This window comes from Gymnoscopelus braueri (genome assembly GCF_963280865.1).
Source record: "Gymnoscopelus braueri genome assembly, contig: SCAFFOLD_267, whole genome shotgun sequence".
Taxonomy (NCBI): Eukaryota; Metazoa; Chordata; class Actinopteri; order Myctophiformes; family Myctophidae; genus Gymnoscopelus; species Gymnoscopelus braueri.
Genome location: NW_027660506.1, coordinates 21,069 through 37,621, shown reverse-complemented (window position 1 = coordinate 37,621; position 16,553 = coordinate 21,069). Strand labels below are relative to the sequence as shown.

General features: G+C 40.1%; 1 protein-coding gene across 5 annotated transcripts in view; it reads right to left on the bottom strand.

Annotated features, from left to right (window-relative positions):
- Nucleotides 1-14,614, bottom strand: part of LOC308081494 (2-5A-dependent ribonuclease-like) — a 40,036-nt gene extending 25,422 nt beyond the window's left edge. For 3 of the 5 annotated variants that reach the window (XM_080457870.1, XM_080457874.1, XM_080457873.1), the window contains exons 1-3: nucleotides 14,513-14,614; nucleotides 12,021-12,102; nucleotides 1,081-7,911 (exon numbers count right to left, since the gene is read on the bottom strand). The gene's annotated coding sequence lies outside the window, so the exon portion shown is untranslated. The remainder of the gene's footprint in view (nucleotides 1-1,080; nucleotides 7,912-12,020; nucleotides 12,103-14,512) is intronic. The other 2 variants (XM_080457872.1, XM_080457871.1) reach the window with 2 other exon arrangements.
- Between the last annotated feature and the right edge of the window lie 1,939 nt (nucleotides 14,615-16,553).

The following is a 16,553-nucleotide window of genomic DNA, read 5'->3' as shown; positions in this document are numbered from 1 at the left end:
AAGGGAACTACTACTGGCAGTAGAAATGGAGTGCAAGAAGATCTGCCTCAAGCTCTATGCCAAAAAAAAAAAAAGTATCTGTATTTAACACAGAGGACATCATTGCCACTGCTGACGGGACAGTGTTCGAGGTAGTCGAGGACCAGTGGTGGAAAAAGTACTCAAATCTTTTATTTAAGTAAAAGTATCAATACTGCAATGTAGAAATACTTTGTTACAAGTAAAAGTCCGGAATTCAAAATGTACTTGAATAAAAGTACAAAGGTACAAAAGTGGCATCAAAGTGTACCAAAAGTCATTATGCAGAATATCCCATTTCACAAGTTTTCAAATGAATAAAATGTATAAAAATCATTTGAAAATAGCAGATCTACAAGCTCAAAATGCGTCGAATCACGAAGCATTGTGAGATTGTAGATCTGCTATTTTCAAATGGTCGAAATGTATAAAGGGCTGAAGTGGTTAATGTATATTTGGAATAATACTCAAAGTATAAATATTTTTTACAAATTGCAAATGATATATTTATAAATACCTAATATTTGTACAAATCATAGCACATGTATTTAAATGCCAACTTACAAGTTACAAGTAAGTTTGCAGATAGGAAAATACATTTGTAAAAATGTTCTTAAAAAAGCGTGACGTTTGTCTCAAAATGATGTAACAGGAGAAAGGAATGTATGCGTGTGTTGGTCTACTCACAAATGCAGACTCAACAATTGGCACACAGAATTATAGTTTACAAATGATATTTTATGATAAATGCACACACCAGTATAATACATTTTTGTAAAAAATACAAATTCATATTTACAAAAGTCACAAATAAATCATTTGTGTTTGCAGATTGCAAAACACATTTGTAAATCATGGAATATTTGTGCATCATGGTAATGGATTCAGATTTTTTTTTTAGACAAATTCCCATTAAACTAATGGTGCCTCATATGATAGTAGGACAGTAGGTTACTGTACTAGGAAGTAGGATAGAAAGATGTATAATAGTACAGTAGGATGTTATTAATCAGTACATATTTTAAGCTTCATACATGATATTATTGATCAGTATAAACTCACCTACTCAAGTAGAAGTCTCTAGTTGAGGAGAGAAGAGACTCAACCAGGAAGGGGCCGATTCTGACTACACTCAGCACACACACACACACACACACACACACACACACACACACACACACACACACACACACACACACACACACACACACACACACACACTAGACAAAGGGTTAAAAAAGCACATTTTAACAACAAGGCCGTTCAAAGTGCTTAATAAAAGAATACAGGGAAGGTGGGCACCATCTTTAGTAAGGGTTAAGTGTCTTGCTCAGCAACACTTTGACACATTGCTGAGAGCTAGTGGTAACTAAATACATTTACTCAAGTACTGTACTTTACCTTACTGGAGTATTTCCATTTTTCTGTACTTTTACTTCTACTCTACTATATCTCAAAGGCAAATATTGTACTTTTACTCCACTACAATTATTTGAAAACTTTAGTTACTAGTTACTTTGTAGATTTTGATTATAATTAACATACATCAACTTCTTCAGTCCTATATACATTTTGGCCATTTGAAAATAGCAGATCTACAAGCTCACAATGCTTCACGATGTGATGCATTGTGAGCTTGTAAATCTACTGTTATACATTTGAAAACTTGTGAAATGGGAAATATTCTGCATAATGAGTACTTTCTACTTTTGGTACTTTAAGTACATTTGATGAGGGTACCTGCAGAGGGGCCACCAAACCTTTGTGTGATAGCATTCTTTTTTTACATTAACCATTTGAACCCTCGCATCCCTATTCTGAGGAGAACTTTAGCCAAAAATAGCAGATCTACAAGCTCTCAGCGCCTCGCACTTGCGAGGCGTTGAGAGCTTGTAGATCGACTATTTTTGGCAAAGAGGTTTTGGTGTAGACAGTGGTGGAAAAAGTACTCACTTTTTTTACTTAAGTAAAAGTATCAATACTGCAATGTAGAAAAACTCTGTTACAAGTAAAAGTCCGGAACTGTAAATTTACTTGAGTTAAAGTACAAAAGTATTGGTATCAAAATATACAAAAAGTACAAAAGTAGAAAGTACTCATTATGCAGAACGTCCAATTTCACAAGTTTTCATATGTATTAAAAGTATACAAATCTTTTGAAAATAGCAGATCTACAAGTTCACAATGCGTTGCATCGCGACTGATAGAGTTAATCTCGTTATCTTAATTATTATAATGTGTCTAGGGTCCATAAACCTGCTTAAAATGTCAATTTAATGGTTTCATATTGGCCTAAATCAGTCATGTTAAATGTTGCTTCTGTACTCCCAGTCTCTCTGTCTATGCAAGGTCAAACTAGCTACAGGCTTTCTGTGGCTATCTGTTGTTTTGAGAACACTGTATCTAGATGTTCTTTTCTACGCTAACCCTTCCTTCAGTGTCACGAAATCCCCACTGACCAGTGACAGGTCAGAGCCGATGTCAACGTGTTGACCCAGACATGTGGACGCTGTTTGTCCAAAGATAAACTGTCACACCATCATCATCATCTTCTACCATCATCATCCTCATCTGACGACGACGTAATCATCACTCTCATCCAATCCAAGAAGTCCACCTTCGCCCGGAAACTCATCTATGTCACATCCTATGATGTCATATGTTTATGTTAACGGACGCTGTTAAAGTCCAGTGCTTTCTCTGTTAAACGGGAGAGAGACACGACCGATGATGCCTACCATACCTGTGACACTGTAACCTTCCATTCTCTCTCTGTCTGAATACAAGATATTTCACTATACCCAATGGCTACCTGTGTTCTGAGTCTGGTTTTTCTTTGTCGCCTCTTTATGAAAGTATCTGGTACTTTGTATGGTTGATAGGGAAAAACAGCTCCATCAGCGACGTATTGTGAGCTTGTAGATCGGCTATTTTCAAATGGCCAAAATGCATATAGGGCTGAAGTGGTTAATGTATGTTTTGTAATAATAATCAAAATCTACAAAGTAACTAGTAACTAAAGTTTTCAAATAATTGTAGTGGAGTAAAAGTACAATATTTGCCTCTGAGATCGAGTGGAGTAGAAGTAAATTGGAAATACTCCAGTAAAGGAAAAATACCTCAAAATTGTTGTAGTAAGTACAGTACTTAAGTAAATGTACTTAGTTACTTTCCACCACTGGGTGTCGAGGGGAAAAAGAGCAGACTAAGTAAAAAGTGAAAGGTCAAATTTACTATTGACGGTTTAAGTGGTTAAATGTCTGAAAATACACATTAACATGAATCCAACACAACACTGATGATCTGTCATAGAGACACACAGGGACTACAAAATCCACGCCCACAATTGAGACAGTGCATCCACGCAAGGTCCGTTAGAACGATGTACTGCAGCTGTCAATGCAATCTCTATGAGAAGATATGAGAGTTAACCTACTTTTAAAATGGTCCTACATGAATGGAGACGATATAGAGTTGAATAAAAAATATGTTTCCAAATGTATAGAGTGTCATTATCAACATATCTTCTTGTTTTCTCAATAGTTGATGTGTTTCACATTTAATTTGCTACTTGAATGGGTTACCCATGATTTTAACACGGCAGAGGGTAGACGGCAGAAAGACAAGTAGTTGCATTTCAGTGACATCACTGTATTTACGAGCACCGACTGTAAATAGGGGAATTCTCATCCCAATCCCTCCTACTGACTTTGTTTATGTCTAAATTTTTAACATCTCATAGGCTTATATACATTTCCTACCTACCGCGGAGCTCCGACGGTACATGAAAAATTAAAACGTGTGGGTTTACCGCTGTTAACTCGCCTGAATGTAAGTTGGGGAAACAAATAACCTGACTAAATGGAGGAGTGACACATCCCGACATTTTCAACTACTCTTGCAAGATACTTTTTGGATAATTGTCCAAAATAAATAGTCTATACAAATGATACATGAGAGACACAAATGTATCTGGTTATTGAAAACCTCAAGGGATGTGTCCGTGACTTATAAACCATGCGACCACTTAAACTTTAGATTTCCGATGCTAGAACTTTTGACACACTGATGGAGTATATTATAGTATATGGTGGGTTGCATATTGATATAGCAGGTATGTCACATTAAAAAGGACATATCAAACAAATGAGACACTTTATTAGAACCCAAAAAAAATCACTACAGCCTCAGTAGTCAACCAGTGAAATTACGGTATTTTGCGATGCCTCTCATAGAGATTGCATTGACAGCTGCAGTAGCCTACATCGTTCTAACGGACCTTGCTTGGGTGCACTGTCTCAATTGTGGGCGTGAATTTTATAGTCCCTGTGTGTCTCTATACAGCACAGTTGCTGTCAAACCCACCTAAACCTACTCGGCCGGCATGGAAAAGGTCTTTCACTATAGTACGCCTAAATATACGCTCACACTGAGCACTATAACTATAAAGATAAATATAAATATTTCATTCACCATTGTATAATTTTTCCATCCACTTGACTTAAAACTATATTTATAGTGCCCTTTTTCTTATGTAACACTGTAAAATTGTTGTGGGTTTCATAGATGTTAGTGTCTATTTACACAGCTCTCCTGTGGCCAGCTTATATTACAATCTAGGTAGCTGGCTAGCAGTTTGTATGCTAAAGCAGCACTACATAACTTTTTTAATGAACATAATGTAATTTTGTCCAATCTGTACGGTAGAGTATGTTAATACAATATAACTTATACAATTGGGGTGGTTGTACACACAGGATCTGACACAAATTGGGACCAGCTGGTCAAGATTAAATTTATCCCCTGAGCAAGCAAGCAGGCTCTATGAGCTCAATGGTAAAAAATGTCAGCGCTTGCGTAGGAAACTGGGTTCAAATCCGGGGTAGAAGAGGAAAGTTACATCATGATCAAGCAACACTAGAAACACAGATATTGACCAAATCATCAGCAAGTTAAGTGGGTGCTATAATGCAGTAACATGCCAGCACAAGCCATCATAAGCAGGCATGTGCTTCACAATATCAGCATTGGAAAATATAGATGACTAGATATTCAGCCTGCTATGTGGCGTTCAAATCCAGTCCTATCGGCTGATTAGAGCAATGGTCACCGAGTTATGGCCATTTGAAATGTTAGACACTGCTATAACACTGCTGTAGTGCCACATAAAGAGTGCAAATTATAAATTTTTTGTGTGACTGTTGTCATGGCAGATACCTGACCAGTGTTTGTACCATGTTTTTTTTTTTATTCAGCTCCCCAACCTTTCCCCCAAATACCATTTTTTTCCTGAAACCCCTCCTGTCTAACTGATTAGTGGCAGTGCCCACCTAGCTGTAATTGCCACCATGGGGTGGGGGTGGGGCAGTCCAAACACACGTGTGGATCTGCAGGTATTTGTGAGTGAATCTCACCAAAAGAGTGTGAAGCTTGTCTCAAAACTGAATGTGTGTGTTGGTTTGACTGAAATTGATTGCATTTTTTATAAGGCAAAAAAATGTAAAACATCACAATTACATTTATAATACTTTGTCTAAAAGGTCTGTCCAATTTTTTTTTTTTTACAAAAGTCAAAAATAAATAATTTGTGTTTGCAGAATGCAAAACACATTTGTAAATCATGGAAATACATTTGTAAATCATGGAATATTTGTGCCTTCTGGTATTGGATTCACAAATAATTTTGAGACAAATCTCTCCCCATATTTAGTTTAGTGCAATTGCCAATTTCACAATGTGGTGACTCTCGTGAACCGAAAGTGCAGACTGGAGCAAACATGAAGAATGTGCATTTAAATTGTTTAAAAATATTTTAATATGCAATAGATACTGTTATTAAATGTGTCTCTCTAATAGACTGTATAGACTGTATATTTGTTATGCCGCCTAAGGCGGCATAAAAACAAAACAACTTAAACCATATACTGTACTTAGTTGACCGTATTCCCCAGGGCTCTATAATTGGCACTCTCCTGTTTTTTCTGTACACCAAATAACCAAAAAGGGACGATCTACAAGCTCACAACATGCATGATAACGTTACTTGTGACACGTTGTGACACGTTGTGAGCTTGTAGCCTGGGACCAGATGAATCTGCGAGTGCAAAAATAATTTGCACTCTGCGATTTGGGTCTGGCACCGCTCCATAGAGAATCCATTTCCTGCTCCAGAAGACGTGGGTAACCAATCAGGGCCCAGTATTCAAATATGGGAGACTGTAATTGGTAGTTGGTTGTAGGTCTAACCAATTGCGTCGAGGGCCATTGTTATTCCCTTGGGGAAAAAAAACGTCCTCATGGAAGCACCAGACTCATATCCACGCAGTGATATAGTCGGCTACGCCAGGCTAGTGAGCTTGTAGATCAGTTGTTCACTATTAGCCCCTGAATAGGAATGCTATGATTCAAGTGCTTAATTACAACTGTAAGACCCGGGATTTGAACCTGGGTCTTCCGCATGGGAGCCAAGAGGGAATCCCCACTAGGCAGGGGAGATGTTGGGCGTATGTAGGAGCCTCAGGAAAATTCTACTTGTCAACCTGCTAGGTGTCCTACCTAACACCAGGGAAAAGACCAGGTCTCTCGAAAAGACACTAGTATAGTCAGTATTAGTCAGTATGAACACTTTGAAGATTCTTGCAGGGGCCCTCATACAAGGTCATTTCGATTATGCCTGCTCCTCATGGTATCACAACACCACCAAGACCTCAACAATAAGGCTCCAACCTTCCCAAAACAAACTAGTAAGGCTACTTCTTGGCCTCAAACTCACAACCCATCTAATTGAGATGCTAAGAGCATCTATCTGCACATACAAACAACGTTCAGTGGAGCAGTGGAACCCCTGCTTTGTTGTGGGTACTTGTGTTGTTGTGGAGCATTTCCTATAACAAAGTATAGATAGCCTGTAGCTGTCGCCATAAAAGGGCTGTATATTTTTTGTATTTTATTTACATTTTGAATGTGGTTTATATTTGAGTGAAACACTGTATTGATTATTTGTATATTACTGCAGTGCCATCTACAGTTCAGGTCTTGTCATGTTACCTGGTCAGTCACGTAACACCAATCACTGAACATTGGGTTCACGTGTTATACCTTAGAGGCCTGCAATCAGTACTACTGAGTTTCTGAAGAGGGAAGGAGCTCTCCTTCAGCAAGAAAGAGTTTCTAAAAACTACAACAAATCTAACCTCCTAGATATCTGTGCAGAAGGCGCACATGGTATGTTTTTTGTTAAGTGTTATGTTTGTGTAAAATGTCATCATTGTTGTTGTATTGGATGTGTTTATGTTTATGTGAAAATGGACATTTCATGAATAATATGGACAAACAATGCATTGACCCTTAAAAAGACAGTATGATTGTCAACATGGACATTTATATTTCATTATGTTTATAATTCATTGTTTAAAAAGATATTATTTGTTTTGTGTTGCAGTTTTTCACGTTGTTGTCTACATGGGGTTACAATAAAGAGCCCTCGTGAACTACACCAGTGAAGCAGGGTTTATTCTGCCTCAGAAAAAGACAATTTAGGGACGGTTATATAGCCTACAGTAGTGTCATTGCTGTAACTTGCTATCTGGAATGTGATGCTGTTGCTGCAGGGTGAACTATGGGTATCATATAGTATAATGGATGTCTTATAGCCCCCCCACCCAAAATCACCACCAGCTGCTTCTGAGTAGGACAGTAGCTTACTGTACTAGGAAGTAGGATAGAGAGATTTATAATAGTGCAGTAGGATGTCATTAATCAGTAAATATGTTAAGCTTCATACATGATATTATTGATCAGTATAAACTCACCTACTCAAGTAGAAGTCTCTAGTTGAGGAGAGAAGAGAGAAATGACTCAGCCAGGAAGGAGCCGATTCTGACCACACTCAGCCTGTACACACACACACACACACGCACACGCACGCACGCGCACGCACGCACGCACGCACGCACGCACGCACGCACGCACGCACGCACGCACGCACGCACGCACGCACGCACGCACGCACGCACGCACGCACGCACGCACGCACGCACGCACGCACGCAAACACACAGTATTTTTTTAAAGCATGTACTGTAAAAAAAAATTGGTAAACTGGCAGAAGGAGACTCGGTGCTCAAAAGTGAATTAAAAAGCAAATGTTTCAGTCCTCCTAGGACCTTCGTCAGTGCTATGACACTGACGGACAGATGGCATCTGTCTAAGGAGTTTTCCTTAACTTCTATGCAGTGAGCGAGTCTCCTTCTGCCCGTTTACCCTTATGTTTTTGAGACCACCGCACCTGCAGTCAACCTTGACCAAAGGACAAAGAAATGCAAAACAGTTTTCTCTGTTCTGTAAAAAACTTTTGACATGAGGGGCTCTATTCACAGGCCAAAAATTCCCCGTTAAATCGGGATAATGGACCTGCGCCGCCCCAATAGGTTATTCTAGCACCTGCTCTACCCGTCACCATTATGCCGACGCCGTTATTTGCGCGTGGAGGTGTGTCCGTGGGCGTGTTGTTGCTATATCCCCCACATTGCAATTCTACAGACACACATGGGTACGGCTTGGGGACGGGGGATAGTGGATTCTAGAAGCACCCGCTGGTTTATAAAATCACCCGTCAAGTGCACACAGACACTACAATGGCTTTGTGCGTTGGACCATGAGCCGTGTTGCCAGCCTTGGAGAGAAATAAGCAACCGCAGTCGCAGGTCTATGAAAACAAAAAGAAGCAACTCTAAGGCCACATGAGCACTTCAAACTACTAACTAGAGCTTTCATATCCCCTAAATATTTCAGCCCGGCTCGACTAATAATTGACAAATTAGACCCAGCCCAGCCCATCAGTCATTTTTCTAAAGAAGCCTTATTTCTCATTAAATCTTGGTAATATATGAATGATCTGTGTGTGAAATGCGCTCTTTCTTTATACAAACCCATGCTCGCTCACTCTACCGCAAATGCCTCTCTCTCTTTGTACAACCCCATGCTCACTCTACCGCAAATGTGCTCTCTCTCTTCATATAAACCGATGCTCACTCTACCGCATATGCGCTCTCTCTCTTCATATAAACCGATGCTCACTCTACCGCATATGCGCTCTCTCTCTTCATATAAACCGATGCTCACTCTACCGCATATGCGCTCTCTCTCTTCATATAAACCGATGCTCACTCTACCGCAAATGCGCTCTCTCTCTTCATATAAACCCATGGTCACTCTACCACAAACGCCACCACCACTCCCAGCGGGGTCATTTTGATTCTATGACGGCTGCCGTCTAGTTATCATCAGTGCCAGTGTTGTGAGGAAAAACAACTAACGGTACGTTTTAACAGCGGGCGACTCTCGGGCGATCACCGGCGACATCGTCCAAAAGATAAAGAAAATCCATCTTTTCATCGCCCATCGCCCTATCGCCAGTAGACGCCGGCTCTCATAGACTTTCTTTATCTTTTGGACGATGTCGCCGGTGATCGCCCGAGAGTCGCCCGCTGTTAAAACGTACCGTAACAAGCAACCAGGTCTAGGAAAACCAGCCCAAAAGAAGCGAGTCAAGCGACTATGGGCCACATGAGCACTCTAACATATACATCAGCTATTTGAAAATAGCAGATCTACAAGCTCACAACGCCTCCCATGCAAACGCTACGTTCATGACCCCCCAAAATAACCATATTTGAACTGGGGACCCCCCCATTTTGTTTGACTCGGTTCCACAGATAAATATTGTGAAAATAGCAGATCTACAAGCTCGCCAGGCGTTGGGTGCTCCATTGTGGTCTCGACCCACAGGTTGAGAACCACTGCATTAAAAGCTCCAAGCAAGTTACATGTCTAGTAGGCTATGTTGTTGACCACGTAATGTAATGTTTTTGGTTTAGTGATAGGCTACTCCGTGGCGCGCGCGCGCCTCATTGTGCTGTCCAAAATAACAGATCTGTAGCTGTCGACACGACATGATGCAGCGCCGTTGATAGCTTGTATGTCTGTTATTTTGGGTAGGTATAGGCGACGCACATACGCATCGCAGCAATGTGTCTGGATTTGAGAGGCTTTGATTGATGTAAACTTAAAGTTTAGCTCTGTTCGGGATTACTGAACAAAGGTGGATGATGAAAGATAACGGGGACAATATGGATGTAAGTTAACTTTAATTAACTGCGTCACTTCAGAGGAAACTATGGAGCAACTTCAGAGATGTTTACACACCCCTGGAATCCATTAGAACGGTGGAAATAGAACGATAACAGCCAACGTGAGTACATACTGTAGGCTATAGACCTTTCCTAAAACTGTCCAATTTATTATACCCATGTGCTACTGTTTGTCTGTGTACCACGTAGGAGCGTTGTCGCAACATGATGTAATTAATTATTTGGGAGCAGCCAGTGTGTACCAATAGTATACATATTTTAAATGGCTTTCATATACTATTCCGGATCTGACTAATATGACAAGCTTATTGTGAACACAATAGGCTACAAATTAATATAAAAATGTATTTGGATAAAATAAAAAAAAAGAAGGAAAACAAGCCCAATGTGGCTTATAATAATCAGACCAGGCAACAGTGCAGACAGGTAGATAGGCTAGAGCATATATTGGATCGGGATGACGGCTAGCGCAGTCTTCTCTTAAAGGCAATGGCTTCTGGCACGGTGATTGGTTTTATCATTGTAACGCCCAAACCACACCTATGCATAATGTAACGGGTAGCTCAGGTGTTTGGCGGGTCACGGGGGTGCCATAGAATACCGAATTTTGCGGGGAAACGCCTCTTGCCTAGTCCTTCATCCCTAATTAGTGGTTTGTTCAAATCTGGCTCTGAATAGAGCCCGAGATCTACAAAAAGAGGCACTAGCCTATGTAACTTCTTTTTAATGAATAAAAAATATTTTTGTCCAATCTGTATAGTAGAGTAAGCTGCTCTTCTATCGAGACATTTAGATCATGTCAAAGGTCATGTCTCACCTAGACAAAGGATCTGACATGAATTTTGACAAGATGTGTTAGTATAGGAAATCAAAGGTTGTTTGTGTGGAGACCAAGCAAGTCGACTTGTCTCTGCGCCATTTTGTTTTGACAGGCCTAAGTTCGCCGCTGTGCATATCGGCATCATCTTGTTTTGACAAGGTGAAGTTAACGGTTGTGCGTGTGGGTGCATAATATATGAAACTGCAGATAACAGCTTCTTCATTGTGACCACTTCCTCTGCTCTCATGAGAGCACTAGTTATGGAGACAGAATGCGCTGCAAGCCACTAGTTTTTTTAGAATGCGCTGGCTGCTAAAAACAGTCGGCCGCCCACAACCTGAGTTCATCAGCGGCCAGCCATAGTTTAGTGTGGCCTTGCCCTTAATCAGAAATACCTGATGAATGTCAGTTGGAAACATTGTACTCGCAATAAAATACTTTTCTGTGAAGTGAAGACAGTGTGCGCGATCACCATTCTTTCCTGTCTCATGCACTGGCTGCCTGCTCCTACGCACCTGTCCAAGTAGGTTTGCAAAAGGACATTTTTTTTACTACATTTCAAGTCATACAATTTGACTATTGGCTGATGATGAAACCATATGTTCACAATAACCATGTTCACAATAACACACGGTATCAGAGCGGGTACATCATGCATCCTGTGCACGTTAAAAAGCATCACACAATATTCATCCGACCGATACATTTCCTGTGGGTGCTCAGCTTTCTCCTTGGGTGCTCGGGCTCGCCGGCACCCACAGGATTGGCGCCAATGTCGGCAAGTCTCTGCACAAACATACACTGAACAGAGAGAATGTTCTGTTTTCTATGTCAACTGTATGCATGCAGAATGAGCATGTAAGGTATTGTGTCATATCAATAGATGTTACTTATAATCTGGTGAAAAAATATGTGTAATCACTGTAATCAAAACGCCCTTCATGACAGTTACTCTATTTTTTTAAATGTATTTTTTTAGAACAGATAAAGAAAGAAAATCATACATGATATTATTGATCAGTATAAACTCACCTACTCAAGCAGAAGTCTCTAGTTGAGGTGAGAAGAGAGAAATGACTCAACCAGGAAGGAGCCGATTCTGACCACACTCAGCCTGTACACACACACACACACACACACACACACACACACACACACACACACACACACACACACACACACACACACACACACACACACACACACACACACACACACACACACACACACACACACACACACACACACACACACACACACACACACACACACACACACACAGTAGACAAAGGGTTAAAACAGCACATTTCAACAACAAGGCCGTTCAAAGAGCTTAATAAAAGAATACAGGGAAGGTGGGCACTAGGGAAAACTGGGCACCATCTTTAGTAGGGGTTAAGTGTCTTGATCAGTGTCACTTTGACACATTGCTGAGAGCCAGTGGTAACTAAATACATTTACTGGTGTTAGAGGGGGAAAAAGAGCAGACTAACGGACACAGCAGAGAATGTAAGGCAGTAGAAATGGAGCGCAAGAAGATCTGCCTCAAGCTCTATGCCAAGAAAACAAAAGTATCTGTATTTAACACAGAGGACATCATTGCCACTGCTGACGGGACAGTGCTCGAGGTAGTCGAGGACCAGTGGTGGAAAAAGTAATCACATCTTTTACTTAAGTAAAAGTATCAATACTGCAATGTAGAAATACTCTGTTACATGTAAAAGTCCGGAATTCAAAATGTATTTGAGTAAAAGTACAAAAGTATTGGCATCAAAATGTACCAAAAGTAGAAAGTACTCATTATGCAGAATGTCCCATTTCACAAGTTTTCAAATTAATAAAATGTATTAAAAAATCATTTGAAAATAGCAGATCTACAAGCTCACAATGCGTCGCATCACGACACATTGTGAGTCTGTAGATCTGCTATTTTCAAATGGCAGAAATGTATAAAGGGCTGAAGTGGTTAATGTATATTTGGAATAATACTCAAAGTATAAATTATTTGTACAAATTGCAAATTATATATTTATAAATAGCTTATATTTGTACAAATCATAGCATATGTATATAAATGCCAACGTACAAGTTACAAGTAAGTTTGCAGATAGGAAAATACATTTGTAAAAATGTTATTAAAAAAGCGTGACGTTTGTCTCAAAATGATGTAACAGGAAAAAGTAAGTAAAAAAGTAAAGTAAAAAATGTGAGTACTTCTTCCACCACTGCTGAGAGCTAGAAATGTACCTGGGACCTCCGGGACCTCCAGAGTTCTAGGCGGGCTCACTAACCATTCAGCTATGGCCGCCCCAAAAGTGGGATCAACCTGCAAACAATTTGATCCCAGCCTAGAAGGCTTCTAATCCCATATCCCGGTGTGACATTCATTCCACTGCCATTGGCTAGATCAGTGGTCTTCAACAGGGGGTCTGGGACCTCTATAGGGGGTCCTCAGAATTACTACAGGCGGGCCACCAAACCTTTGTGTGATAGAATTATTTTTTACATTAACCACACTTGAACCCTAGCATCCCTATTCTGAGGAGAACTTTAGCCAAAAATAGCAGATCTACAAGCTCACAATGCCTCGCACTTGTTGGTAACCACTTGTCTAAATATTCACACGATTGAAATGACAAAGCCTTGATTTACAAAGCCTCAATTATGCAGATCTGCATGGAGCAAAGGCAGATCTACGGCCCAGATAGTTTCAATGTGATCATAGCCAACCTGGAAGGTCATTGTGGTACAGGAGAGGAGAGAGGTATGTTTCCTGGTCTAAAGTGTCATTCACACTGAGCAGCACTATAACTATAACGATGACTATCCTTCACCATTGTATTTTTTTTATAGTCGGTGTGAACTCTGCCATCCACTTGAAATAGAACGATTTTTAAAACTATATTTATATAGTAATAGTTATAGTGCTCAGTGTACTGTTAATGGCCTTATGCGGCGTAAAATCGACTAAATATATAGTCTATTAGAGAGACACATTTAATAACAAAGTCTCTATTGCAGTTTAAAATATTTTTAAACATTTGAAAAATAACATTCTCCATGTTTGTGCCGGTTTGCACCTTCGGTTCAGGAGAGTCACCACATTGTGAAATTGCACTAAACTAATGGTGCCTTATAGGATAGTAGGACAGTAGGTTATACTGTACTAGGAAGTAGGATAGAAATATGTATAATAGTACAGTAGGATGTTATTAATCAGTAAATATTTTAAGTGTGGCCTGTACAGTACATGACATGGCTCAAACAAAATATCTGTCTCAAATAAACCGCATGTGTTTCGACTCAGCCAGCCAGAAGAAGAATACACAAGTCGCAACACGTCGGTTGTTCCTCCGGGTGAGGAAAATAAAACAATGAAAAGACTTCAAGTGCCGTTTTCTCTTTTGAGCCGTGCTCCTAGAAGTATTTTTATTTTGTTCTTGGAGTGTTGCCACTCATGAGCAAGTTGAGTAGTACAAGTACAAGACTCTGCAGAAACTCTAGAGCAATACAATCAAAGTTACCTGGTAGCTGGAGTAGTTGTGTAGTTGTTTGTGATGTTTGTCTAAAAGCCAGTCAGTGTCTGTTGGAGTGAAGTGTTGATGTCTGTGTGTGTTGATAAAACCCTATTGGAACAAAGAGACACATCCATAGTTTTAATAATTAAACTCCTCTCTCCTTTGAGGAAGTAGGAACATGATAATAATTCATATTATTTTACAAATAATATGAAATATACAAAAAACATACCTGTCATGAATAAAAGCAAAACGTAAAATTAAACGAGTAAGGAAGATATGAACCCATTTTGGGAGGGAACCCCTATTTGTAACTATACCTTCCAGGACGGGAACCCCTTTTGGTGTCCCTGTTGATATGTACAGTATATAGCAAAATAGATTGTATGTAATTTTTTAATAAATATTAGAAGTTTTTCAGAAAACTTAGGTCAGGATTTAGAAGGCGTTTTTAGAATCGGCCTCAGGTCTAAATGGGTTAAAGTTAAACCAACACGGTCAACGATGAACGCGGTTCTTGACTGGTGACTTCAGTACAAAACAACTTGATCAGAGCTAATGTATGAAAGTATACACATTAACATACATATCATCTGAGGCTACCATAATTATACTGATTATTTTGTAATGTCATGACAGAGAACACGGTGAAGGACAACTACCTGTTCAACAAGGAGGAAGTAACAAGAAAGAAAAGATGACAGTGAAGTGACAATTTAAGGACTTTTTAATACCTCAAAGAAAGAAAGAAAAGAAAAAAGAGCAAAGGTAATCAACAAACTATACTATAATAACTGGTCAAACAAGGGCCAAATTGTTAAATTATATAAGAAAGAGGCAAACATTTGAAAATAGACGATCTACAAGCTCACGAGTCGTGAGCTTGTAGATCTGCTATTTTCACAATATTTATCTATGGAACCGAGTCAAACTAAATGTAATGTCTCAACTCCTACAATTCCAAGTGCTTATCGGGGTGGGGGGTCCCCAATTCAAATATGATTATTTTGAGGGGTCACCAGTTCAAATATGATTATTTTGGGGGGTCCCCAATTCAAATATGATTATTTTGGGGGTCACAACCTGAAAAGTTTGGGAACCCTTGCTCTACACAACATACTGTTTGTCTTGTGGAGTCTCGCTCCAGTTCCGCCGGTCAGGTGAGTTTTCCTACAGTGAGAGCCAGAGTGAGGAGCCTAGAGTCCAGCACCTCAGACAGCCCCGTTGCCTAGGGCAACTGATTGAGGGGCAGTACGTGCCACTCTGCATCCTCAATCAGTTGGAAATGATGACACCTGCGTGCTGGGCAATCAGAAGGCAGCTGGGCTGAGTTTACAAAATCAGCTCACTCACTCATGACTCTCCCTGGGGAAACACCGTCCGGCATAAGCGATACACTCCACTCATTTCTCAGTGTTATTAGAGATCAATGCTATGTTTGAATACAAGGCTCATGTTATGTCTCTTTTGTTTTGTAGGCAATGTACGAGCGCTCATGAAGCCTGCACTGCTTCTCCCTAAACCCTACTAACCCCTGATGTGGGAAGAATCTAAGTTTGTTTTTGCCTGAGATGCATGCCCCATGACCTGTTAAGTTTTCCCTTCAATAAATTGAGCTTTAAAGCCTGAACTGTTTCTGTTCTCTGTGCCGGGTTGGGGTCAGACGCCACAGTCTATAATTGCCTTCACAAAATTGTGGGCAGGGGCTATTTTTAACAACAAAACAAAACAACCACCATATATGATGAAAACTAAATCCAATCATCCCTAAACTGGACTCACATGTTGAGGGGCCTCTACAGAGCACACATCTAAACGCTTGCATATCTGCCCATAGGGGGCGCCACAATCTCAAACAGTTGCACTGTCTGTAGTACCAACTCCATTTACTTAAAGCTCCCTTTCGGATGTAATCCTATGGATACAATAATAACTGTTATGGGGAAGCAGGCCAATAGTTTCTCCACGCACACGCGCACAGACACACAGACACACAGAGAGAGAGAGTTGCCCGGAGGGCAGTTGTTTGCATGAATCGAGATCCGCG